The sequence below is a fragment of the Miscanthus floridulus genome, chromosome 5 (genome assembly GCF_019320115.1).
Source record: "Miscanthus floridulus cultivar M001 chromosome 5, ASM1932011v1, whole genome shotgun sequence".
Classification (NCBI taxonomy): domain Eukaryota; kingdom Viridiplantae; phylum Streptophyta; class Magnoliopsida; order Poales; family Poaceae; genus Miscanthus; species Miscanthus floridulus.
The window spans coordinates 61,860,664-61,887,532 of NC_089584.1; the positions used below are offsets into that span (position 1 = coordinate 61,860,664).

General features: G+C 45.6%; 1 pseudogene; it reads left to right on the forward strand.

Annotated features, from left to right (window-relative positions):
• Positions 1–26,419, forward strand: LOC136454692 (xylan glycosyltransferase MUCI21-like; annotated as a pseudogene).
• Positions 26,420–26,869: the final 450 nt, after the last annotated feature.

A 26,869-nucleotide genomic window follows, 5' to 3' on the forward strand; every position in this document is an offset into this window, starting at 1 on the left:
ATGAAGGAGCTCCGGGGCCGCTTGGCAGACTACGCCTGCCAACACCTGGAAGCAGGGCCACGATGCGCTGCTCCGCATGCTTGCCGGCTTCACGCTCGTATCTTGCCTCCTCCTGCTGCTTCCGGGCAGGCCCGTCTCCGCCACCATGGACGAGCTGCTGCAGCTAGGGAGGAGGGCGCGGACACGACGACGAGGGACCGGCTCCGCCGTGCGCCGATGTGGCCAACAACACCCTCTGCTACGACCGCACCACGCTCCGCACTGACTGTATGCGTCATGCGTGGGGACGTACGCACCCAAGCCGCTTCCTGTCGAAAACTATTAGAATCACATGATCATAGATCTAGCCGGGTAGCATGTCCTAGTATATGAACTAGACAGAAATTAGAGGGAGGAGCAGTGCTAAGTTACCTGACTATCATAGGTCTTCGATCCAGAGGCGTCTGCATGGACTGTTGCATCGGTATCTACGTGCGAGGGCAGCGACGGTCGGTGAAGATGGTGTCGGTGATGAGCGGTGGCGACCGGCGGTGAAGACCGGTGGCGGTGCAGTACAGTGATGGCGGTGACGCAGTCCGGTGGCGGCGCGGCTGGCGGCTTTTCGTCACTGGCTGTGCGTCCTCTAGATCGGATTAGGGATTTTGGTGGGGAGCTCGACTCAGGCGAACCTCGTACCTAGAGCCACTGGCCCCACCTCTATTTATTGCCCAGTGTAATAGGGGCCCTCCAGCCATAGTGGGTTGGGCGCCTCCGATTATGGCGCAGATCAAAGGCCCAACAAGGCCATTGGGTCCAGTTTGAAATTAAAGATCAATCTAACAATCTCTCCCTTGATCTCCTACCATCTTTTAATTTCATATCATTTACTTTTGTTCATTCCATTACAAAATAGTGCATAGTGTATGTTTCATCGTCACGGTCAATTGTCGATATATTTAACAACAACAATACACCAGTCTGTTCTGAAATAGATACTTAACTTTGGGCCTTCTTTTATCCGGAAATTATAGGCTTTTCCTTAAACCCATGCCGGCTACATGTTCTTTGAACACGTTGGGTGGTAAGCCTTTTGTAAGCGGATCTGCGAGCATCTTTTCGGTACTTATATGCTCAAGACTTATGATATGATCCCGAACTTTATCTTTCACAATATAATACTTTATGTCAATGTGTTTGGCAGCACCATTTGACTTATTGTTGTGAGCATACTGTACTGTTAGATTATTATCGTAGTATAACTTAAGTGGTCTATAAATATCGTCAACCACCTTCAAACTGGGTATGAACTTCTTTAGCCTAGTTCACCTACCTCGTTGCCTCATAACACGCTACAAACTCGGCATACATTATGGATGATGTAGTGACGGTTTGCTTTGAGTTTTTCCATGAAATAGCGCCCCCTATGAGAGTGAATACATATCCAGACGTGAATTTTCTATCATCTCCCGCATAATCAGAATCTGAATATCCCACTTATATGGAGGGAATTAGATCTTCTATACGTCATCATGAGGCTTTTCGTTCCTTGCAAATAATGCAAGACTTTCTTTACTAATTTCTAGTGTTCTGTTCCAGGATTGCCCTGGAATCTGCCAAGTAACTCGGTAACAAATGCCAAGTCAGAATGCATACATACTTGAGCATATTGTAAGTTTCCGATAGCTAAAGTATATGGAACCGTTTCATTTTATCAATCTTATACTGATTCCTAGGGCATTGAAAATCCACATATCTGTCGTCCTTGACTATAGGAGCAGTTGAGGGACTATATTTATGCATAATGAATTTCTTTAAGATCTTTTCTATGTATGCCTTTTGTGACAGTCCTAATACTCCTTTACTTCTATCTCGGTGAATCTCGATTCCTAGAACGAACGAAGCTTCACCAAGATCTTTCATATCAAATTTTGAGGACAAAACCTTCTTTGTCTCCAGTAGTAGACTGGCATCACTACTAGCAAGTAAGATATCATCCACATACAGGACAATGAAGATAAACTTCTCATTCTTAAACTTTGCATATACACAAGTGTCCTCTACATTCTCTTTAAACCCAAACTTCCTTATTGTCTTATCAAACTTCAAGTACCACTGTCTTGAAGCTTGTTTTAATCCATAAATGGATTTCTTTAGGCGGCATCCCACTCGTTCTTTTCCTTTCATGATAAAAACTTTTGGTTGTGCCATGTAAATATTTTCCTCCAAGTCCCAATTGAGAAATGTCGTCTTTACATCCATTTGATGTAATTCTAAATCGTAATGTACCACTAATGCCATTATGATTCTGAAGGAATCCTTACATGAGACTGGAGAAAAGGTCTTATTGTAATCAATTCCTTCTCTTTGCGTAAAGCCTTTTGCCACAAGTCACGCTTTATATCTCTCTATATTCCCTTGAGAGTCAAGTTTTGTTTTGTAGACCTATTTATAGCCTACTATTTTGGCTCCTTTAGAAATTATTTTTAAGTCCCAAACTTTATTGGCATTCATAGATTTCATTTCATCTTCCATGGCCTCAAGCTACTTTGATGAATGATCACTTCTCATGGCTTCTTCAAATGAGGTGGGATCATCCTTCATTTGAAATTTCTCAGTGTTGTATACTTCATAGTCAGCACGAATAGCTGATTTTCTAACTCTTTGAGACCTTCTAAGGGCCTCCATATTTGGCACATCTTCTGTTTGAGGTTGTTGTTGCTCCCCCTCATGTGTGGCAACAGGTTCTATAGGATCTTGAAGAACTAGGTTCCTCATCGTCATTCATTGTTGCTACTAGGCAGAATAACAATAGGTGCTGGCACCATAGTATCTTGCACTGTTGGTGCAGCGATAATAGGTAGTGAGAAAAATAGCTCATGAATCATTAGAGTGGGCGCATACACCTGCTTCTCTTCGAGGTCAATTTCTCGAGCTACCATGCTCCCCCTCATCATTTCATCCTCTAGGAAGACAACGTGTCTCATTTCCACAAACTTTGTATGTCTGTCTAGGACAGTAGAAACAAAAACCTTTTGACTTTTCTAGGTAGCCAATGAAATGGCAACTTACTGTTTTAGGATCTAGCTTCCCAATGTTTGGGTTAAATACTTTAGTCTTAGTAGGACTTCCCACACACACGTAAGTGGTTTAGTGAGGGTACTCTTCCTGTCCACAACTCATACGATGTTTTGGGCACCGACTTACTTGGTACTCTATTGAGAATATGAATGGTGGTTTTTAACGTCTCCATCCATAGGCTCAACGGTAAGGTGGAGTAACTTATCATACTATGCACCATATCCATCAGGGTACGATTGTGTCTTTCAGCTACTTCATTCTACTGAAGTTCGCCCGGTATAGAATATTGGGCTACTATGCCATTCTCCTGTAAGAACCTTGCAAAAGGTCCAGGAACTTGGCCATATGGGGTATGCCGACCGTAGTACTCCACCTCATGGTCAGACCTAGACTATCTTAATCTTTAAATTGTGTTGGTTTTCAACTTCTGTCTTAAATATCTTAAATTTATCCAATGCTTCTGTTATTTCTTTGATTGGATAAATATAGCCATAACGGGAGTAATCATCTGTGAATGTTATGAATGAATCATAACCATCCACACTCTTTATAGGAAATAGACCATAGATGTCTGTGTGAATAATCTATAAAATTCCTACGCTTCATTTGGCATCTTTCTTAATTTTCTTTACATACTTTCCTTTTATGCATTCTCTGCATTATTCTAAATCTGAGAACTCTAATAGAGGAAGAATATCATTCTTAACTAGTCTTTCTATTCTCTCCCTCGAAATATGGCCTAAATGATAGTGCCATAATTTCGATGACGCATCATGAGCTCTCTTTTGTTTTCTGTTTACATCCGTAGACGAGGATACATTCTCATTGCCACACGCAATGTTCCCATCATCACATACAACATTCACATCATCACGTAGTGATAACAAATAAAGCTCATTTTGTAAGATAGCAAGACCAACACATGCATTATTAAATATTATCTTACATTTGTCATTTCTAAAATGGCAATCATATCCATCATCGTTCAAGCATGAAACACTAATCAAGTTTCTCTATAAAGCGGGAACATAAAATACATCTCTAAGTAAAAGTGTGAAGCCATCAGCAAGCTCTAGAGAAAGATCGCCAAAGGCTTCAATATCTGCTCGGACTCCATTTGCAACTTTAACGTGTCTTTCTTTTCTTTGCGTAGTCCTTGTCGAATGGAATCCCTATAAAGAATTAGCAACATGAACAGTTACACCTGAGTCAATCCACCAAGTAGATTTTGAATACTAGTACATACAGGGATTCATTTATGAACGTAATAATGTTCTCATCTTTCTTTGTCATGATCATTTTTAAGTAATCGGGATAATCTTTCTTATAATGTCTCGTCTTCTTATAATAGAGACACTGATCTTTCTCTACTGTGAACTTGTTCTGCTGAGGCTGATGTAGCATGGGACCCTTTCCCTTTGGCTTTGAGGAGGAGTTAGCATTATTATTCTTTTTTGTTATCTTTCACATAATTGATAGTGTCCACCATTGGCAGCTTTCATTCTCTCCTCCTCTTGCACACACATAGCCATGAGCCTCTCTAAGTCTCACTTCTTGGGCTGTATGTTGTAGTTGACAACAAAAGTGTCAAATTCCTTTGGCAAGAAAGCAAAAATCAGATGGATAAGGAACTCTTCCTTAAGAGCCAGATCCATTGATTTTAGCTTGGATGTCAAATTGCTCATCCTTAGTATGTGCTCTCTTATACCACCATTTCTAGAGTACCTCTCTGTCACCTAGCTACTTTATCAGCTGGGTAGCATATGTCTTTGAAGAGCCAGTGAACTGACTCTTTATTCTATCGAGGTACTCGGTGACAGTGTCACACTCTAGGATTGAGCCCACAATTGTAGGTTCAATCGTGTTCTTTATCACAGCCATATATTTTTTATTGGTAGTGACCCTACTTCCTATGCTCAAGATGATAGGACATCTTTTGGGATTCAAAATTCCTCTCTCTAGTTGCCCAAGCGACATCAGCCTTGTTTGTCTCTCTCACCGGTGCCATAGGCTCAGTGGGACATGGTGACGTGACTACTCAGTCCACCTCAGCCAAGATGAAGGCCAGGTCAATCTTTTTCTTCTACTCCATGTTGTTGTCACATTTGAGAGTGGGAATCTCTTTGATACAACCCATCAAGTTGTATCCACCTAAAAACACAATTCATATGGAGTGCAAACATAAACATAATGATAACAATTGCATGCCTTAGTTCCAATGTTGGTCAAAATTAAAACATACAATTATCCTCTACACAAATTCTACATCACCGTTGGACAGAAATAGAATTAATGCATGACAAAACTCATAAATAACATCATAATATTGCCATTAATCAACGTTGGTTAGAATAATAACAATATTATAATAAACTAAAAACATATCTATTTTTTAAAATTAAATTCTCTCGTTGGTTCGAATTTAATAACGAAAATAACAACTTTTAAATATGCAACGGAAAAATAATTCAATTTAATGAATTTTACCCATAGGAAAAAAATCTTTTCTATTTTCTTTGAGCCATTTATCCATTTTCCAGAAACAAACTTTTACTAGAAAATAAAAAGGTAAAAACTAACTCAATTTCAGCACTGTTCCTTGGCCCAGCAACAAAAACCAGATCAGCCCACTTCTCTGCGCGCACGCTGCCTAGACCCTAGGCTTCAACATGGACCTAGGCCTAGCAAAGCCGCGTGGCGCGCTCGCCTGCCTAGGTCGCGAGTCAGGCCCGATCAACCGACGCCGTCCATTCCTGATCCAACGGCTGCGCGGTGAAATCAGTCGATCAAAATAGCGACGGGGTGCCCTCCCCTCGAAACCCTAACTCCAGTCTCACTCCCTCCTTTTCCTCTCTGACCGCCCTGTGACTGAAGAGTAGAGAGCACAGGTAGCAGCCATGGCGACCGGAGGAAGTGGCGGCTGAAAGCTCTAGTTTGGTTTTGGTGAATTGATGAAATTCTAAGTGCTAACCTAGTTTATCAAGTGATCATGAGATAGGTAGCACACTCCAAGTTGCGAAGCAAACAAAGATCATAGCATGATGAAGATGATGCCATGGTGATGATCAAGTGCTTGGACTTGGAAAGAAGAAAAAGAAAAACAAAAAGCTCAAGGCAAAGGTATAAACCATATGAGCTATTTTGTTTTAGTGATCAAGACACTTAGAGAGTGTGATCACATTTAGGTTTGATAGCCATACTATTAAGAGGGGTGAAACTCGTATCGAAATGCGGTTATCAAAGTGCCACTAGATGCTCTAACTCATTGCATATGCATTTAGAATCTAGTGGAGAACTAACACCCTTGAAAATGTTTGTGAAAATATGCTAACACATGTGCACAAGGTGAAATGGAGTTGGTCGCAAAGATGCTGGCGTCGGTCAACTGACCAGACGCTGGGTCACTCAGCGACCGGACGCTGAAGGGCTATGTCCGATCGTGTTGTCGGTCAGCACAGTAAGTAGTCACAGTGTGACCGGACGCTAGCAGGGTCCGGTCGAGCATGACCGAACGCGTCCGGTTGGCAAAAGTCAGTTTTGGAACCTTACTATAAACGATCGGACGCTGGTATTCAGCGTCCGGTCAACTCAGGTGCAATGTCCGATCAAGACTGATGACCGTTGAAGTCAGGAACACATGGCTGACTGCGAGCGACCGGACGCTGGGGGCTCAGCGTTCGATCAACTGACTGAAGCAGTCTAGGTCAGCCCGCGTTATGCCCAGTGAAGGGGTATAACAGCTCTATTTTGTGGGGGCTTCTATTTAAGTCCCATGGCTGGCTGTAGCTCATATCCTTTGGCCATTTTCATTGATATAGCAACCTTGTGAGCTTAGCCAAAGCCCTTCCACTCATCTCTATCATTGATTCATTATCTTTGTGAGATTGGGAGAGAATCCAAGTGCATTGCTTGAGTGTTTGCATTAGAGGCACTTGTTGTTCGTGTTTCATTGCGGGTTTCACTTGTTACTCTTAGTGGTTGCCGCCACCTAGATGGCTTGGATTAGCGAGGATTGTTGAACGGAGGGTGGTGACTATCTCTGGCTCCGATCGTGGTGATTGTGAGGGGTTCTTGACCTTTCCCTGGTAGAGAGCCAATAGGTACTCTAGTGAATTGCTCATGGCTTGTGTGATCCTCATCTTGTGTTGGTTGTGCGGCACCCTATTGAGGGTTTGGCGTGTGAAGCCAACTTAGCACGTGAACCTCCAAGTGAGTGAATCGCCACAATGAGGACTAGCTTGCCGGCAAGCAAGTGAACCTTGGTAAAAAATTGTTGTGTTCATCTTTGATTCCGAGGTGATTGGTCTTTATTGTTATTCATCCTTGTGATTGATTGGTTCCTTCATCTACATGGCGGTATAACCTTCTTGATCACTCTCTTTACATTACCACAAACTAGTTGTCAAGCTCTTTAGTATAGCTAGTTGTGAGAGCTTACTTGCTTGGTTGGTGTGGCTCTTTAGTTAGCCTTTGAGAGCACACTAACATAGGGTAGTGCCATAGCTATTGTGTGAATAGATACTATCAAAACTAGAATTGTGGTAGGTGGCTTGCATTTTGAGTAGGCTAGAGCAACACTTGCTTCGCCTTATAATTGTCTAACCATTTTGTTAAGTGTTGTTGCAGAAATTTTTATTAGGCTATTCACCCCCCCTCTAGCCATTAGGACCTTTCAAGTGGTATCAGAGTCGAGGTCATCGTGATTTGAGGCTTAACAACCTTCGGTGCAAAAATGGCTCAAATCAACAACACCAAGAAGCCACCACAATTTGATGGCTCAAATTATCCCTATTGGAAGGCTAAGATGACAACATATATCAAGTCAATCAATAGGAAGATTTGGAAGGTGGTAGAAACAAAAATTGAGATTGAAGATGAAGATGCTCCCACCGCCGCCGAAGAAATACTTCTCCAAAACAATGACATTGCTCTTAGTGCCATCCATGATGCTTTGGATGAGAGAACCTTTGAGCAAATCAAAAACATTGAGAGAGCTCATGAGGCTTAGAAGAAATTAGAGGAATCATTTGAAGGCACTCAAGCTGTGAAGGGTGCAAAGGCATATATTCTCAAAGAGAAGTTTACAAGCTTCAAGATGAAGGAGGATGAAAGTGTGTCAGACATGTTCCATCGGATGGAGGTGATTGTCAATGATCTCAAAGCACTTGGTGAGAAGATAGAGGACAAAGACTTCTCTAATAAGTTCTTGAGATGTTTACCCGCAAGATTTGGCATGTTGGTCACCTTGCTAGTGAGGACTGGTTTGGACATAATGACACCAAACCAAATCTTGGGAGATATTATGATCAATGATGCTTATAGAGATGATGATGAGAAGGAAGAAAAGAGGGAGAGGGATGAGAAGAGGGATGACAAGAAGAAGAGCGTGGCATTCAAGGCCACATCATCCAAGGGCAAAGCTAAGCAAGAAACATCAAGTGAAGAAGATAAATCTTGGGATGATGATGATGATGAGAAGATGGCTCTATTTGTCAAGAGATTTGGCAAGTTCATGGTGAAGAAGGGCTACCATGCTAGAAGAAAGAAGTCTTCATCCAAGAACAAAGAAGAGTCAAGAAGGTGCTTCAAGTGTGGAAGCAAAGATCATCTTGTTGCTCAATGCCCATACAATAGCGACAATGATGATGACAACAAGAAGAATAAGAAGAAGGACAAGAAGGAAAAGAAAGAGAAGAAGGATAAGATGGCATTATAGAAGAAGAAGGGTGGTTCATATGTGGTCACTTGGGATAGTGATGCTTCCTCAAGTGATGATGATAGTGATGATAACAAGACCACCAAGAAGAAGGTTCTTGCAAGCATTGCAATCAATGAGAAGCCTTCTCTCTTTGAATCTTCATCATGCTTCATGGCTAAGGCCACTAAGGTACAATCTTGTGATGATGAAAGTGATGAAGAACATGATGATGAAAATGAACATGAAAATGAAAATAATAGTGATAGTGATGATGATGAGCCTACCAAAGATAAATTGTTTGATATGCTAGAAGATGCTAAAGAATATTTTGACATTAAGAGAAGAGAATGCAAGAGCTTGAATAAGGAGGTAAAAGCCCTTAAGCAAGCCCTTGATGAGCTCAAAGCAACTCATGAGAGGCTAGAGGAAGCCCATGAGAAACTAGGCAAGGCTCATAAGAAGCTTGAAAAAGCTCATTCTTCTTTGCTTAATGAGCAAAATAAAAAGAAGCATGTTGAAACTTGCAATATAGGCTTAACTTGTGATATAATTGATGAATCATTATCTATGCCTATCATTGTTGCTCCCACTAACCCTTCTTATAGCACTTCCACTTCTACCTCATCTAGTAGTGATGGTCTCACATGTGATGCCTCACTAGTGGTTGAAAATGAGAACCTCAAGAAGGAGGTCAACAAGCTCACTCACACCTTGGCTAAGGCCTATGGTGGTGAGGACCGCTTGCTTATATGCTTGGGTAGCCAAAGAGCTTCTCCTTACAAAGAGGGATTGGGCTATAACCCCAAGAAAGGCAAGGCGGCCTTTGCTCCTCACAAGACTAGTTTTGTGAAGAACAATGGTTGGTTTTGCATTAGTTGCAAGCAAGTGGGTCATAAAGAGCATGAATGCACCAACAAGAGCAAAAATGCTAATGTATCCTCACTTAAGCTTGATTCATGATATATGCTTACTAAGGGTATAAATGGTGTGAAGGCTAAGTTCATTGGTAAACCATAGATGGGCTCAAAGAAGAAAGCCATTTGGATACCAAAGAGCTTAGTGACTAACCTTCAAGGACCCAAGCAAGTTTGGATACCTAAAAAGAATTGATCTTCTTTTTGTAGGTTAATTACAAAGCCAGAGGAAGGCATTGGGTTCTTGATAGTGGGTGCACTCAACACATGATCGGTGATGCAAGAATGTTCAACTCAATCAACACCAATGGCAATGATGGTTATGATAGTATCACATTTGGTGACAATGGTAAAGGCAAGATCAAAGGGCTTGGTAAGATTGCAATATCAAATGACATGAGCATATCCAATATGTTGCTAGTAGAGAGCTTGAACTTCAATTTGCTATTCGTGGCACAATTGTGTGATCTTGGATTCAAATGCATATTTAGGGTAGATGATGTAGAAATCATAAGTGTAGATGGCTCTAATTTGATCTTCAAAGGTTTTAGATATGAGAATCTATACTTGGTTGATTTCAATGCTAGTGAAGCTAGATTATCTATATGCTTGTTTACTAAATCTAGCATGGGTTGGTTATGACATAGAAGGCTTGGTCATGCTAGAATGAAACAATTGAATAGATTGGTTAAGCATGACTTGGTTAGAGGCTTGAAAGATGTTGTGTTTGAGAAGGATAAACTTTGTAGCTCTTGTCAAGCCGGCAAACAAGTTGGAAACACCCATCCTAAGAAAGCATGATGAGCACTAGTAAAGCATTTGAGTTATTGCACATGGACTTGTTTGGGCCAACACAATACACTAGCATCGGTGGTAACAAATATGGTTTTGTGATAGTGGATGACTACACAAGATACACATGGGTATTCTTTCTAGTGGACAAAAGTGATGTATTTGCAACATTCAAATCATTTATCAAAGGCATTCACAATGAGTTTAAAACAACCATCAAGAGAGTTAAAAGCGACAATGGTAGTGAGTTCAAGAACACTAGAATTGATGAGTTGTGTGATGAATTTGGAATTAGACATCAATTCTCAGCCAAGTACACACCTCAATCAAATGGCCTTGTTGAGAGGAAGAATAGAACACTCATTGATATGGCAAGGTCTATGCTTAGTGAATACAATGTTAGTCAATCTTTTTGGGCCGAAGCTATCAACACGGCTTGCTATTGTAGCAACCGTCTCTATTGTCACCCATTGAAAGAGAAGACACCATATGAGCTCTTGAATGGTAGAAAGTCCAACATTGCATATTTTCAGATCTTTGGTTGCAAATGCTATATCTTGAAGAAAGGCACTAGATTGGGCAAGTTTGACAAGAAATGTGATGAAGGATTCCTACTTGATTATTCCACTACAAGCAAAGCATATAGAGTTTGGAATTTGGATAGTGGTACTCTTGAGGAAGTTCATGATGTTGAATTTGATGAAACCAAGGGTTCATAAGTAGAGAATGAGAACTTGGAAGATGTTAGAGGCATTCAACTTTCAAATGCCATGAAGAACATGGATATTGGTGAATTGAGGCCTGGGCAAGTGAATGATGATGAAGATGATCAAGTGCAAGTGCTCTCTAACTCAAATGTGCAAGATGATACAAATCAAGTTAATGCAAGTGGATCTCATGACAATGAACAAGATCAAGTGGCTAGTACATCATCTCAACCCAATGATCAAGCAAGTGCAAGCAATCAAGTTCCAATCCTTCAACCAACCAATGTTGAAAGAGATCATCCATTAAACACTATCATTGGTGATATTTCAAGAGGTGTACAAACAAGATCAAGATTGGCATCATTTTATAAATACTTCTCATTTGTGTCATCCATTGAACCAAAGAAGATAGATGAAGCATTGAAGGATATTGATTGGGTGAATGCTATGCATGAAGAATTGAATAACTTCACAAGAAATCAAATATGGGAATTAGTAGAGAGACCAAAGGGACACAATGTGATTGGAACCAAATGGGTCTTTAGAAACAAGCAAGATCAAGATGGGATAGTAGTAAGGAACAAAGCAAGATTGGTAGTACAAGGCTATACACAAGTTGAAGGTCTTGACTTTGGAGAAACATATGCCTTGGTTGCTAGATTGGAAGCAATTAGAATCTTGCTAGCCTATGCTTGTGCCCACAATATCAAGCTCTATCAAATGGATGTTAAGAGTGCATTTCTAAATGGCTACATCAATGAAGAAGTATATGTTGAGCAACCTCCCGGTTTTGAAGATGATAAGAAGCCCAACCATGTATACAAGTTGAAGAAGGCTTTGTATGGATTGAAACAAGCGCCTAGAGCATAGTATGAGAGATTGAGGGATTTTCTACTCTCTAAAGGGTTCACAATGGGCAAGGTTGACACCACTCTTTTCATCAAGAAGATTGAAAAAGATCTATTTGTATTACAAATCTATGTTGATGATATCATATTTGGATCAACTAATCAAGATTTTTGTGATGAGTTTGGAAAGATGATGGCTAATGAGTTTGAGATGTCCATGATTGGAGAGTTGAGTTACTTCCTTGGTCTTCAAATCAAGCAATTGAAGAATGGTACATTTGTAAGTCAAGGCAAGTACATCAAGGACATGATCAAGAAGTTTGAAATGATTGATAGTAAAGCCATTAGCACACCAATGGGAACCAATGGCAACTTGGATAGTGATGCAAGTGGAAACATGGTGGATCAAAAGTTATATCAGTCTATGATTGGAAGCCTACTTTATGTGACCGCATCAAGGCTAGATGTCATGTTTAGTGTGTGCATGTGTGCAAAATTTCAAGTCTCACCAAGAGAAAGTCATTTGAAGGCTACAAAGAGAATTTTGAGGTACTTGAAGCATACACCAAATGTTGGTTTGTGGTATCCCAAAGGAGTAAAGTTTAAACTAGTTGGTTACTCCAACTCGGATTATGCAGGATGCAAGGTCAAAAGAAAGAGCACATCGGACATATGTCAATTGTTGAGAAGATCACTTGTCTCATGGTCATCAAAGAAGCAAAATAGTGTTGCATTATCAACCGCCGAAGCCGAATACATATCCGTCGGTAGTTGTTGTGCACAAGTACTTTGGATGAAGGCCACTTTGAGTGATTTTGGAATCAAGTTCAAGAAAGTGCCATTGCTATGTGACAATGAGAGTGCAATCAAGTTGACCAATAATCCGGTTCAACATGCAAGAATAAAGCACATTGATGTCCACCACCATTTCATAAGAGATCACCAACAAAAAGGGGATATTTGCATTGAGAGTGTAGGCACCGGAGATCAACTTGCCGATATATTCACCAAGCCATTGGATGAGAAAAGGTTTTGCAAGCTAAGAAATGAGTTGAACATATTGGATTTCTCAAATATGTGTTGATGCACCCCCCATTATATGACATGCCTCTCCTTTGAGCAATCAAAGGTAAAAGTTGATTGGCATGACATACATCCTTGTTAAGGACATGTTTTAGTGCATCTAGTAATTTCTTATTTCCATTAGGACTTTTATTAGGCTCATTCATGAAAATCAAATAAATTTGATGATTATATGGTACCACTATTGCTTCTATGTTTGACTTGATCTAGTGGTAACATATGACATGTTTGTGAGCTTGTAAACCTAGTGTTTAATCTAGAACATGAGCTATAAGTGTTTAACTCAACATGGTACAAGATAACCCTTATTTGGAGGTGTGAGGAAGCTTGTCCTTGGATCAAACCGAATTAAATATCTTTGGCATATATTCTAGTTTGAACCAAATTTGGAACTTTGATCCTCACCCAATTGATTGACATTGATAATCTCGACCCTATAAGTAATACTATCTATATTTTGAACCTTTGTGGTCATTGATGACAAAGGGGGAGAGAAAACAAAGATATAGTGAAAAGGGGGAGAAATATCATAAAGAGAAAGAAACATAAAGATATACTTGATATATGACATAGGGGGAGAGAAGTGAAAAATGAAAGGGATCAATTAAAATTTTGAGCACACAAGTAGGGGGAGCAAGCTCATGAACTTGGATGATGCATTTGAATGTGCATTTCATATGTTTGCTTGCATGGCACAAGTATTAAATTTAAACACCCATGCTTGCGTGATGTATGCTAGTTGTAAGTTTGAATGATAAGATGAAAAACTAGCATAAATAGATTATCTAGTGATTTCATTCTCTAGTATTATCAAGTGGTATCTATTCCAAATATTTCCATGTGGTATATTTTCAAATGGTATCAAGCTAATCATGGTGCTAAGGAAAGTATAATGGTGCACTCCAATTGGTATCACGCTTTAAAGGTCCATCTTTTATACCTTAGCATCATTTGGTAGACATTGACTCCTATATTTCCTATCTAATCATATGTGCAAGCTACAATCCAAACTCTTAGCACATATGTAGGGGGAGCAATTGCTACCATATGGAGTTCATGAAACTTGTCCATATCCTTTTACACATGGTAAATATGCTTGGACAAGCAACATAGATTCAATTGAATTTTAATTTATATCTTTGTATAAGGGTTGTCATCAATTACCAAAAAGGGAGAGATTGAAAGCTCTAGTTTGGTTTTGATGAATTGATGAAACCCTAAGTGCTAACCTAGTTTATCAAGTGATCATGAGATAGGTAGCACACTTCAAGTTGCGAAGCAAACAAAGATCATAGCATGATGAAGATGATGCCATGGCGATGATCAAGTGCTTGGACTTGGAAAGAAGAAAAAGAAAAACAAAAAGCTCAGGGCAAAGGTATAAACCATAGGAGCTATTTTGTTTTAGTGATCAAGACACTTAGAGAGTGTGATCACATTTAGGTTTGATAGCCGTACTATTAAGAGGGGTGAAACTCGTATCGAAATGTGGTTATCAAAGTGCCACTAGATGCTCTAACTCATTGCATATGCATTTAGAATCTAGGGGAGAACTAACATCCTTGAAAATATTTGTGAAAATATACTAACACATGTGCACAAGGTCAGATGGAGTTGGTCGTAAAGATGCTGGCGTCGGTCAACTGACCGGACGCTGAAGAGCTACGTTCAGTCGTGTTGTCGGTTAGCACAGTAAGTAGTCACAGTGTGACCGGACGCTGGCAGGGTCGGTCGAGCATGACCGGACGCGTCCGGTTGGTAAAAGTCAGTTTTGGAACCTTACTGTAAACGACCGGACGCTGGTATTCAGCGTCTGGTCAACTCAGGTGCAACGTCCGATCAAGACTGATGACCATTGAAGTCAGGACACGTGGCTGACTGCGAGTGACCGGACGCTGGGGGCTCAGCGTCCGGTCAACTGATCGGAATGTCCGGTCAGCCCGCGTTATGCCCAGTGAAGGGGTATAATGGCTCTATTTTGTGGGGGCTTCTATTTAAGCCCTATGGCTGGCTGTAGCTCATACCTTTGGCCATTTTCATTGACATAGCAACCTTGTGAGCTTAGCCAAAGCCCTCCCACTCATCTCCATCATTGATTCATTATCTTTGTGAGATTGGGAGAGAATCCAAGTGCATTGCTTGAGTGTTTGCATCTAGAGGAACTTTTTGTTCGTGTTTCGCTGCGGGTTTCGCTTGTTACTCTTGGTGGTTGCCGCCACCTAGACGACTTGGATTAGCGAGGATCATTGAGCGGAGGGTGGTGATTGTCTCCGGCTCCAATCGTGGTGATTGTGAGGGGTTCTTGACCTTTCCCCGACGGAGAGCCAAAAGGTACTCTAGTGAATTGCTCGTGGCTTTGTGATCCTCATCTTGTGTTGGTTGTGTGGCACACTATTGAGGGTTTGGCGTGTGAAGCCAATTAGCGCGTGAACCTCCAAGTGAGTGAATCGCCACAACGAGGACTAGCTTGCCGGCAAGCAAGTGAACCTCGGTAAAAATCATTGTGTTCATCTTTGATTCTGAGGTGATTGATCTTCATTGTTATTCATCCTTATGATTGATTGGTTCCTTCATCTATATGGCGGTATAACCTTCTTGATCACTCTCTTTACATTACCACAAACTAGTTGTCAAGCTCTTTAGTGTAGCTAGTTGTGAGAGCTTGCTTGGTTGGTTGGTGTGGCTCTTTAGTTAGCCTTTGAGAGCACACTAACATAGGGTAGTATCATAGCTATTGTGTGAATAGATACTATCTAAACTAGAATTGTGGTAGGTGGCTTATATTTTGAGTAGGTTAGCGCAATACTTGCTTTGCCTCATAATTGTCTAACCATTTTATTAAGTGTTGTTGTAGAAATTTTTATTAGGCTATTCACCCCCCCTCTAGCCATTAGGACCTTTCAGCGGCGTTGCCGCGCGCCCCTTCCTCGGTGCGTGCGTCCACCTAAGGGTGAGCGCACCGCCGTCGAAGGGCTGCGCTACGGTGCCCTTGACACCTGAGCCCGAGGCGGAGCCACGCGGTGGCATGACCTACCCGGTCGGCGCCTCTAGTTCTTCCCGCGTGCCGGCCATGGAGATGACCGGCGGCGAAGACGGGATGGCCGGGCCCCAGGTAGGAAACCCCTTCTCTACCGTCCCCTTTCTCTTTCTAGGGTTTGTTCGATTTGGGGATTAGGGTTTGGTTAGGGTTAGGGTTTCACTGTTGTTCTTCCCCATGACTGATTCACGGGTTAGGTTTCGGCTATGAGATCCGAGATCCTTTCTTTTGTCTGTTCTTCACCCAATTAGGGTTAGGGTTCAGTGACCCTTTTCTTTTCTCATATCTGAACGGATCTTCTATGTTTCTTATCGTTCACCTGTTCTAGATCTAAAAGCCCTAGAAGACCTGGCTCCGATACCATTGTTGAAAACTATTCAAATCACATGGTCATAGATCTAGCCGGGTACATCTTGTAAATGGATAGCATGTCTTAGTATATGAACTAGACATAGATTAGAGGGAGGAGTAGTGCTAGGTTACTGACCATCGTAGGCCTTTGATCCAGAGGCGTCTACCATGGGCGTTGCGTCAGTGTCTGCTCGAGGGCAGCGACGGTCGGTGAAGACGGTGTTGGTGATGAGCGGTGGCGACCGGCGGTGAAGACCGGTGGCGGCGTAGTGCAGTGGTGGCGGTGACACAGTCCGGTGACGGCGCGGCTGGTGGCTTCCCGTCACTGGCTACGCGCCCTCTAGATCGGATTAGGGATTTCGGTGGGGAGCTCGGCTCAGGCGAACCTCATACTCAGAGCCGCCGGCCCCCACCTCTATTTATTGCCCAGTGTGACAGGGGCCCTCCAGCCATAGTGGGCTAGGCGCCCCCGATCAAGACGCGGATCAAAGGCCCAACTGGGCCGTTGGGCCTAGTTTGGGATTAGAGATCAATCTAACACCTCTCACACGCTCTTCGTGTTGTTGCCGCCCAACTCTAACTCGTCTCGACTGGCTACTGACAAGCGCATCCGCCCATACACGCACAAGTGGGAGTCCAGCATCATGAGCACCATCGACGAGCTCGCCTCCGCTCCGCGCCCGAGGGAGACGCCGCCGCGCCCTGCGATGTCCGCCACGACGTCCCCGCCGTCGTCTTCTCCACCGGCAGCTACACGGGCAACGTGTACCACGAGTTCAACGACGGCATCATCCCGCTCTTCAACACCACGCGCCACCACAAAAAGAAGGTGGTCTTCGTCATGCTCGAGTACCACGACTGGTGGATGACCAAGTTCGGCCACATCGTTGAGCAGCTCTCCGACCACCCGCCCATCGATTTCACCAACGATCGCCGCACGCACTGCTTCCCCGAGGCTGTCGTTGGGCTTCGCATCCACGACGAGCTTGCCACCGACGCCGTGCGGATGCCAGACGATCCAGGATTTCCGCCAGATGCTCGACGACGCTCACCGTGGTCGCATCCAGACGATCGTCAAGGAGGAGGAGAAAGAAGCTGCTGCTGCGAGGAGACAGCAACGTCATCGATCAAGCAAGCGGAGCCGGCGCACCAAGACAGATGAGGGTGACAAGCCTCGGCTCACGACCATCTCTCGGAACGGGTCGCGTGCGATCGAGAACGAAGCTGAGCTGGTGCGCGCCGCTGCCGGCGCCGGGTTCCGCGTCGCCGTGCTCCAGCCACGCCAGGACACGGAGCTCGCCAAGATGTACCGCGCCCTGAACGCCTCGGACGTCATGGTGGGCGTGCACGGCGCGGCCATGACGCACTTCCTGTTCATGCGCCCGGGCTCGGTGTTCATTCAGGTGGTGCCGCTTGGCACCGACTGGGCCGCCGAGACGTACTACGGCGAGCCTGCCCGGCGGCTGGGCCTACGCTATATGCCGTACAAAATCCTGCCGTCCGAGAGCTCTATTTACGGGCAGTACGCCAACGACGACCCGGTGCTGACTGACCCGGATACCGTCAACGCCAAGGGGTGGCAGGTCACCAAGCAGGTTAATCTGGACGGCCAGAAGGTGCGGCTGGACATGGCACGGTCCCGCCGCCGGTTGCGCGAGGCGTATAGCCACTGGGCGCAGCAGAGGCAGAACACAGGATATTATACCATTGATTTGATTGAAGCGTGGGTGTGAAGGAGGATATTTCAATTGATTCTTTTTATTTTATTTTATTTTTGTGACATACGTAGTGAATATTGTAACTTAAATACTCCTACTAGAACATATACAAAGGGTGATCTGAGTAACATTTGTACATGCCCCGTACTACGTACATAAAGTGGTCAAATAAATAAACGAGAGAGAAAAAAAAGGGACAGAGAGAAATTTGGTTCTCTCTATTTTATATCCGTCTTTGGACTTGGGTTAACGCAATCCGTAGCAGCGTTCTCGTTCTAGGAATTATTGGATGACACGCCCATAGCGAAGGAGAGATCTTTCCCATCAATCGCAACTGCAGTAAAATAGAACGCTTAAAATTGGGGTCTGTCTACTCAAAACTCAGGTGATTTCTGGCATCGTGACACCCGAGTGGGCCAAGGCAAAAAATCAATCGATTTTGCAAAGCACACAGAATCGAGTGATTCGATGCCATCAATCAGCCGAATTGAAAACACCACAAAATAGATATCTAAGGGACCAGATAAAAAACAAAATAACAGGAATTTAATAAATCAAAAAGAAAAACATATAATATAGACAAATTACAAATAAAAACTAGCAGATCAGTTCTATGAAAGATAAATTAGAAGATTTTCAAATAGAACAGAAAAAACACAAATTATAAAAATAAAATAAAAAATAACAGATCAGTTCTTTGGAAGTCAAATTGGAAGATAACTCGAGTGATTCTAACCATTCTCACTTTTACACTAATTGAACATATAACTTACGTCTAAAATGGAATAGTAAATTATGGTTCAATAACGGCATGTTCGCTTATCTTATAATTCGTACTTTTTGACTTATCTTTTTAGCCGAAACAGTGTTTTTCTCTCACAACAAATCAGCCGGAAATGGTGTTTCATCTAGTTTTTTTTTTCAGCGAAGCAAAAGGGCCAACATGTAACTACTACTGCATATTTCCCAACGACATGCGTGCGCCCAAGGTGATGTGACGCGAAGCAGCATGCACTGCACCAGCACGCAGCAGGCTCGCGTTAGACTATCTCCAACAACATCACCCAAAATACGACATCTTTGGGTCATACACAGTGAAAGCATCCCCACCCAAAACTTACCCTTCTCCAACAGTGAAGAGAAAGGAGAACGCAAATCCCCTCCCCACCCCGTTGAAATCCCGCGTCCTCCCCCTCCGCCTCGCCGTCCTCCTCTGGCCCTACGCCACCGCGCCCACGCGTCCGACGTGCTGCACACGCGCGCTCTTCCTCCTCTTGCCCGCCGTGCGAGCGCTCCCTTCCCTGGCCCACGCACTCGTGCTCTCCCCGCCCCTCGCGCTGCTCTTCTCCGGCGGCTCCACCTACTCCCCCGTTGGCGGGCGCGACTCCTCGGCGGTCGTGGCTCCTCCCCTCCACCAGCACCACTCCATGGCGGCCGCCGCCACCGCCGTCTCGGTGGCTGGGCTCATGGTCGTCCCGGCGCCGATGCCGACGCCCATAGTGCGGGTGGTGCCAGAATCGTTGCAGCGGGAGTGCGGGCCAGCCGCGGCCGACTGGAGATGCGGCGGCCAACTGGCACGCCGGCGGCGCGGGCGTCCCCCGCCATCTTTTCCTCGGACTGACAAGCGACGTGTCGGAGATGGATTTAGGTCATGGAGAGAGAACGACGCTTTTTTGGGTTCCCTCTCCTCGTACGTAAAATAGGTAGTTGCTTTGCCTACTCTGTTTGAGGGATTTTTCTACTGTGCATCATGCATTTTAGGTTTGGGTAGCCTTGTGCATAGGCTGTTGGAGACAGTCTTAGTAGGTTCTGCACCTGCACCTGCAGGAAGCTCGCGTCAGCATAGCACGTCCTGCACCTGCAGCAGGCTCGTAGCATTCAGCCTGTTCGCTTGTTGGTTTCTGCCAGGGCTTATCAGTCAACTAACAATATTTTTCTCTCATAATAAACCAGCACCAGTTGAGCTTATCAGCTCAGAAACCAACCAGCGAATAGAGCCAATGGCCGCGCAAGGTCCCGGGAAGACCGCGGCCAGCTGCCACTCTAGGCCCGTGACCGCTTGCTCTCTACCAGTATATAATCACATCCGTTGACAGCGTTGATCCAATGGCTAAAAAAATCGAGTGACGCAAACACTAAAATCACCCGAGTGACACAGATTTCCCGTAAAATTTGGGGTTATCTATCTTAGGGGGTGTTTGGATCCGATGACTAAAATTTAGGAGGTGCCATGTGAGGATGTCGTATGGGATGTTTGGATACTAATAAAAAAATAAATTACAGAATTCGTCGGTACTCCATGAGACGAATTTATTAAGCCTAATTAATCCATCATTAGCACATGTTTATTGTAGCACTACATTGTCAAATCATGGACTAATTAGGCTTAAAAGATTCGTCTCATAAATTAGTCGTAAGTTGTGTAATTAATTTTATAATTAGTCTATATTTAATACTCTATGTATATGTCCAAACATCTAATAGGACAACGACTAAAGTTTAGAAAGAGAACCAAACAGCCCTTAAGCTCGGGTGTTTCTGGCCCTGCCAGCACCCGAGTGTTGCAGGCCCAGCGAAACAGTCGATCGTGGAACCCAGCGCGTGTTTAGTTCTCACCCAAAATTAAAAAAAGTGCTACAGTACCCATCACATCGAATCTTGCGATACATGCATGGAGCATTTAGACCCTGTTTGGTAGGGCTTCTCCACCGGCTTCAGGAGCCGTTTGGAGCCATTTTCTATCAAACGGGGTAAAGTAAAATAGCTTCACTTGTGAAGTCTCTAAAAACATACTCTCACAGTGATTTTGGGTGGGATGGAGCCAAAAAGTGGCTTCTCCCGGCTCCTCCTCCAGATCCCTAAAAACATGCTCTCACAGAGAAGCCATTTTGCCAAACGGTTTACCAAAACCGCTTCAGCTCTACCGGTGGAACTGTTCGTGGAGCTGAAGAAAAAAAAATGGCTTCACTAGTGAAGTAAAGCCCTGCCAAACGGGGCCTAAATGTAGACGAAAAAAAACTAATTGCACAGTTTGGTTGGAAATTGCGAGACGAACGTTTTGAGCCTAATTAGTCCACGATTGAATACTATTTACCAAATAAAAACAAAATACTATATTAGCCCAAATTCCAAAATTTAGGCAACTAAACACGCGCCCCATCAAAATCGAGTGATTCTAACGGATGGAACACTCTATTCTTTAATAGCAGCTGGACAATCGATTAAAAAAAATCAACTGTTCCTAATCGAACCTAACACTCCGGATCAAATAAAACAAGAAAATTATCAAAATAATACAAAAATATTAAACAAACAAAACACAAATATTATCCAGATTATTTCTATGAAAACCAAATTGGAAAATTTCAAAGAGGAACCAAATAAAACATACACAAAATAAAGAAAAAGCCAAATTGGAATATTAGCTAGATTATTTCTATTCTATGAAAGCCAAATTAGAAAATTTCAAAGAGAAACCAAATAAACCATACAGAAAATAAAAAAAAGCTAAAAAATCAGATAACTATTTAAGTATTTTGACCATTTTTATTTATGAATAATCAATTTACACCAATTGAATATAGAATTTACACTAAAAAATATAGTAAAATATGGTTCCATGAGATGAAATCTGCCCAAAATGAATCTGGATGCACGGCTCCATGCAGACGGTAGGGTGGGCAGCCTGTGGTCCCCCGCAGTATCAAGACGTTCAGGGAATCTAAGGAGATGGGTGACGTGGAGCACGAGAAAACAGCAGATGGCCGGCGTGGAGCACGAGAAAAAAAAAAAGGAAAACAGCGACCATGCTACCCCGTGACTCCTTGCCGCGCTGACACAAACCGGGCCCACTGTGCCCCATAGCTTGCTGCGCGAGCGCATCCCCTCCATTGACCGCGCACATCCGACGGCCGCCAGATCGAGTGAGACGAGCTCGAGAATCACCCGAGCGCGGTATAGATTAACCGTAAAATTCACATTAATAGTAACATTCGGCCGGTTCGGCTGGCTTGGTTGATCGTGGATGATGTACTACTGATTAGTTTAGCTAGTTTAGTACGATTGAAAAATATTGTTCTAGCTTATAATTCACGATCATATACGATCGTTTGCAGCCTGCTTGTCGGTGTTTCGTACAAGCACCAGCAAGTAAATTTATAGTAATGCGCGTTAGGCTCGGATGGTGCGCTAAAGGACACAAGATTTATACTAGTTCGGGCCGAAAATCCCTACGTCCAGTTTGTTGCTGCTCGTGTTATTAGCACCGTGAACGGTTTGTAGTAAGAGGTACAAACGAACCAGAGAGGGACTAGTCCCAAGTCTCTGATGGAAGGGTTGAAGGGATGTCAAGAGGTTCGAAACAACTTCACTGTGTGTATCTGTGTGTCGTATTGTTCGGTCTCAAGAGTCCGTTCGTCTGATGGAGGAAGCACATCCCCTTTTATATAGGAAGGGGTGGCTTTTACAAGGACGAGGGTTTAGGATGTATACTCTAGTTAGTCTTGTGGCTCACGTCTACCTGGCTTCGTTCTTCATTTTGATGAGTGCGAAGGAAGATAGGCGCCTACAATACTTTTGATGTCTCTGTAGAATGCCAGGTTGATTACAGAATGCTGCCCTGCGTAGGGTGTGGGCTGTAGTACAGTGGTTTTGACTTATTGGCCTCTCCCAGCCTAGCTCCGCACACCTTCTGGTTCTGTGAGTCTTCGTTGGAGAGACGAGGAGTCGAGGTCCTGGAGCGACGACTGTGGTCAAGGCCTTCTGACTTGGCGGACCTGAAGGGGTCGGAAAGCGGGTGCCGCTCCCTTGGGTCCATAGCGTGGTGACAGGAATGTCCGTCGTGCGTGGAGATATTAAGTCCTTTTCTGGAGCGTAGCGGTTGTCGTATATCTTCGTCGGGTTACGTGTCCCAGGGCTGAAGGCGGCGCCTACAACTCTACAGAGCAAGGAGCACGCACCTGTACAACCTTTCGGGCTCTGCGGCGCCCGGAAGGGTCTAAAGCACCTGTCCTGTCATCCCCTAGCAGTACTTTTCCTGCCAGGGCAGCAGGGTATGGTCCTTGGAGCCATGGTTGACCCGAACGTCTTGTCTTACCCTGTACTTATCATCTTGAGGGAATGGGGAGAAGTTGTCAGGGAGGATGAATCCAATCTTTAGATATGGAGTAGGGTGAGACTCGTTCCTTGCCGTCGGGCGAAACGGAGATCAATTCCTATCTCTCGGGTGAGACCGACCTCGCCCCTCCGGGGTCAGGCGAGGCGGAATCTATCTCTCAGCCCTCGGGCAAGACCGAGCCCACCCTCAAGGCATCGGGCAAGACGGAGTTTATCCCTTGGCCCTCGGGCGAGACCGAGCCTGTCCCAATGACGTCGAGCGAGACGGAGATTAACCTTGAGCCCTCGGGCGAGGCAGAGTCATCTCCCAAAGGCGTCGGGCGAGGCGGAACCAAACTCCTATCACCTGAACAAGGGATGAAACGGCGCCCTTATGCGTCCAGAAGTTTTTTTACGTTCGGTGGTTATTGGTTCCACCTTCTGGGGTACCCTGGTATTAGGTCCCCGATAGTAGCCCCCAAGCCTCTAGGTGATTCGAGTAGAACCGCCTGGAGGGTGTTTTTTGACTTCATCAAAGTTACTTTGCCAGAGGGTGCGCGCGAGCGCACCCGATGGGTGTAGCCCCCGAGCCCCCGGTGATTCGAGTAGAGTCGCCCGGGGGTTGTATCGGTCCCTTCGCGGGTAAGGCTGAAGGACTTAGTTTTTTATCAACGGGATGTTTTTCCGAGTGGGTCGTGGCATCCCGTTTGCTGGGAACTGATTCGGGGCTGACCTAACTGGTGCTTCTGCCCTTGATTTCGGATTATTCACGGATCCTTCCTTAGTTGGGCCGGCCGACGAGCTTCTAGGCCCTAGGTGCTCCAAAGAAAAAAGAATAGGCCTTCGTGGCTTGCGTTTCCTAGGTGGGTAGAGAGTTTGGATTCGCCTGGGGAAGGCGAACCATTCACCGAGATTTTTGGGGTGAGAGGATAGGGACTGCGGGCGCGTGTCCCGCGACGTGACGCGGTGGCGCGCGTGGTAGGCCCAGAGATCGAGGTGGACGGTTGCCCTTCTCGCGTCCGTCGCCCCCTATAAAACCACGGGGTTCGCCCCCAAGGTCCCGTATTTCGCTCCCCTGCCTTTGTGCTCTGAAACATTCGCCGCCAATCGTCCTAGCCTCCTATGCCCGCATCGCCACCGTCGATCGGCTTGCATTCATGTTGCAGCCGCCGTCAAGCTCACGCCTGCCCTCCCCCCCTACTGCTTTAATGGAGTTGTGGGGCAGATCAAGCATCACCTCCCAGCATCTAGAGGGCCTTGTCCGCCATGGCCTTCTCTGCCCATTGTCCGCCGTCCAGGAGTGGCTGCTACCTGGCAATGAGGGTGAGCCGGTGCCGCTTGAAGGGTATGTCGTCTCTTTTGCCATCTTCCATGAGCAGGGATTCAGGGTACCCGCGCATAGATTCCTTCGGGGGCTGCTGGATTACTATGAGGTAGAGCTGCAGCATCTAACTCCCAATGGGATTCAACACATGGTAGCGTTTGTTGCCCTGTGCGAGGGTTTCCTGGGGATCGATCCCCATTTTGATCTGTGGCGGTATTTCTTTAACATTACTTTGTCAAAGAGGAAGATTGGGGGGAAAGATATGAACGTGCCGATGGGATGTGCCAGCATTCATCTACGCCATACCCGGTCAAGGGGTTACCCATACATGCGTCTAGTGACATCCAACAAGGGATGGCACTCGCAGTGGTTTTATGTTAGGGATGATGTGAGTGCCACCCTATCCGAAGTATACTGGATGTCTTATTGTGGACGTTCCAGGAGTCGTGGGGCTAGGGCGTCCAGTCCAAAGACTAAGAAACACATCTTCGATCTTCTTTCCGCCCTCCAAGCCCTGAAGGATCGGGGTGTAAAGGGGACGGGGATTATCGGTGCCTACCACACGAGGAGGGTGGCGCCCCTAATGGCGCAGTGTGCTTCCCCTGCATCAGGATGATGCCTGGGATATCATTCGAGGGGATGGTGCTCGTTGACGAGGCGCTCCCTTACTCGGAAGTGGCGCAGCGCATCAAGGAGGCGATGGAGCCGATGAAGGATTCTGTAGGCAGGGCCCTTGACATTGTGTATCCGGTGCCTGGACACCCCCCAATGCGGCCGGAGTCTGGATTCTTTGAATTCATAAGCCCTCTTCTCTCGTGCTCTTTTCTTTTTCCTGGATCTCCATTTTTTAACACTTGCTTTATGACGTTGGGACCAGCCGAGGGGGCTAGTCTTCAAGGACAGTCCGGTTCCACTGCCGAAGGACAAGGTCGTGGTGGCGGCGAATCGACTCACGGCCGAGCGGGACAAGAAAGCAAGGGAGGAGGTGAAGAAGGCGAAACGACTGAAGCAGGAGGCACGGGATCGGGGAGAGGATGTGAGCAGTGAGGACGACGACAATGACGATGATGATGACGACAATGATGAGGTAGCCATCGGCGTGGATTGGGGTGTCCTAGAGGATGAGGACACGCTGATAAGTGGCCACCCATCTGTGTAGGGGCCCTTCCCTTTCCACGTGGAGGGAAGTGAATCGATGAGGTCAGTGGAGGCCGGCGAGTCCGCCGCTTCGCACGGCGTGCCGCCCGAGGACCAGTGGATGGGGGAGGGCAGGCTTGCTGCTACCAACCCCAAGGCGATGATGGAGGGGAGCAGCTCTGGTGCTGCACCCCGTGAGACGATGGAGGGGGGCGGCTCCGGTGCTGCGCCCAACGAGACAATGGAGAGGAGTGGCTCCGGTGCCACGCCCCGTGAGACGATGGAGGGGGGCGGCTCCAGTGCCGTGCCTGATGAGACGATGGAGGGGAGCGACTCCGGTGCCGCGCCCGACAAGATGAACCCCCCTGCCCTAGAGCAGGGGGCAGGCTTGAAATGGTCCCGCCCAGATGAGTCGGGGCAGGGATCTAGGGATCCGTCCCCAAAACGCTTCCGCCGGCCGAGGACATCAACGTAAGCTGCTGATTCCCCTATTTTCATCCTTTTTCAATTTCTATTTTGACTTAATGGTTATTACCTTTGTGCAGGTTCTTGCAGATGGGTCACCCCATGGGGCTGGCACCCAAGAAGAGTCTCGCCCTTCAAGCGGGACAGACGGCGTCACCCGGAGTCACCCCCGTTTTGGGCAGGAGTGGTGCTGATGTCGGGGCCGCATTGGCCGACCCGATGGCGCCCGTGGTGGCTCCCACACCCACGGAGGTTACTGAGCAAGTGGCCTCCTCCATGGCGGATGTGGAACAGCCGGCCGAGGGCCGCATATCGCCGGTGGAGGTGGTCGTGACTGCGCCAAGCCAGGATCAGCTGGGCGCGGTCGTGGTGGCGCCCGAGGGCGTAGTGCAATCCGCGCCACCAGGGGCCCAGGTGGATCCGCCCGTGGCGCTCGAAGCGGCCCAGACGGAGGAGGGTCCAGCCAGAGGGTCCTCGAGTGCGGCAGTGGTGCCGCACAGGGTCAGGAGGGAGCTGCCCCCGGCCCCTTTGTCAGGAGGAAGTCGCTCCCCTACGCAGGGGAGCCGCCGCTCCAGTGGATGGCCGCTCAGGACCCGACGTCGGCTCTTTTGTCGCTCGATGATCATTCCGAGAGCATGGAGTGG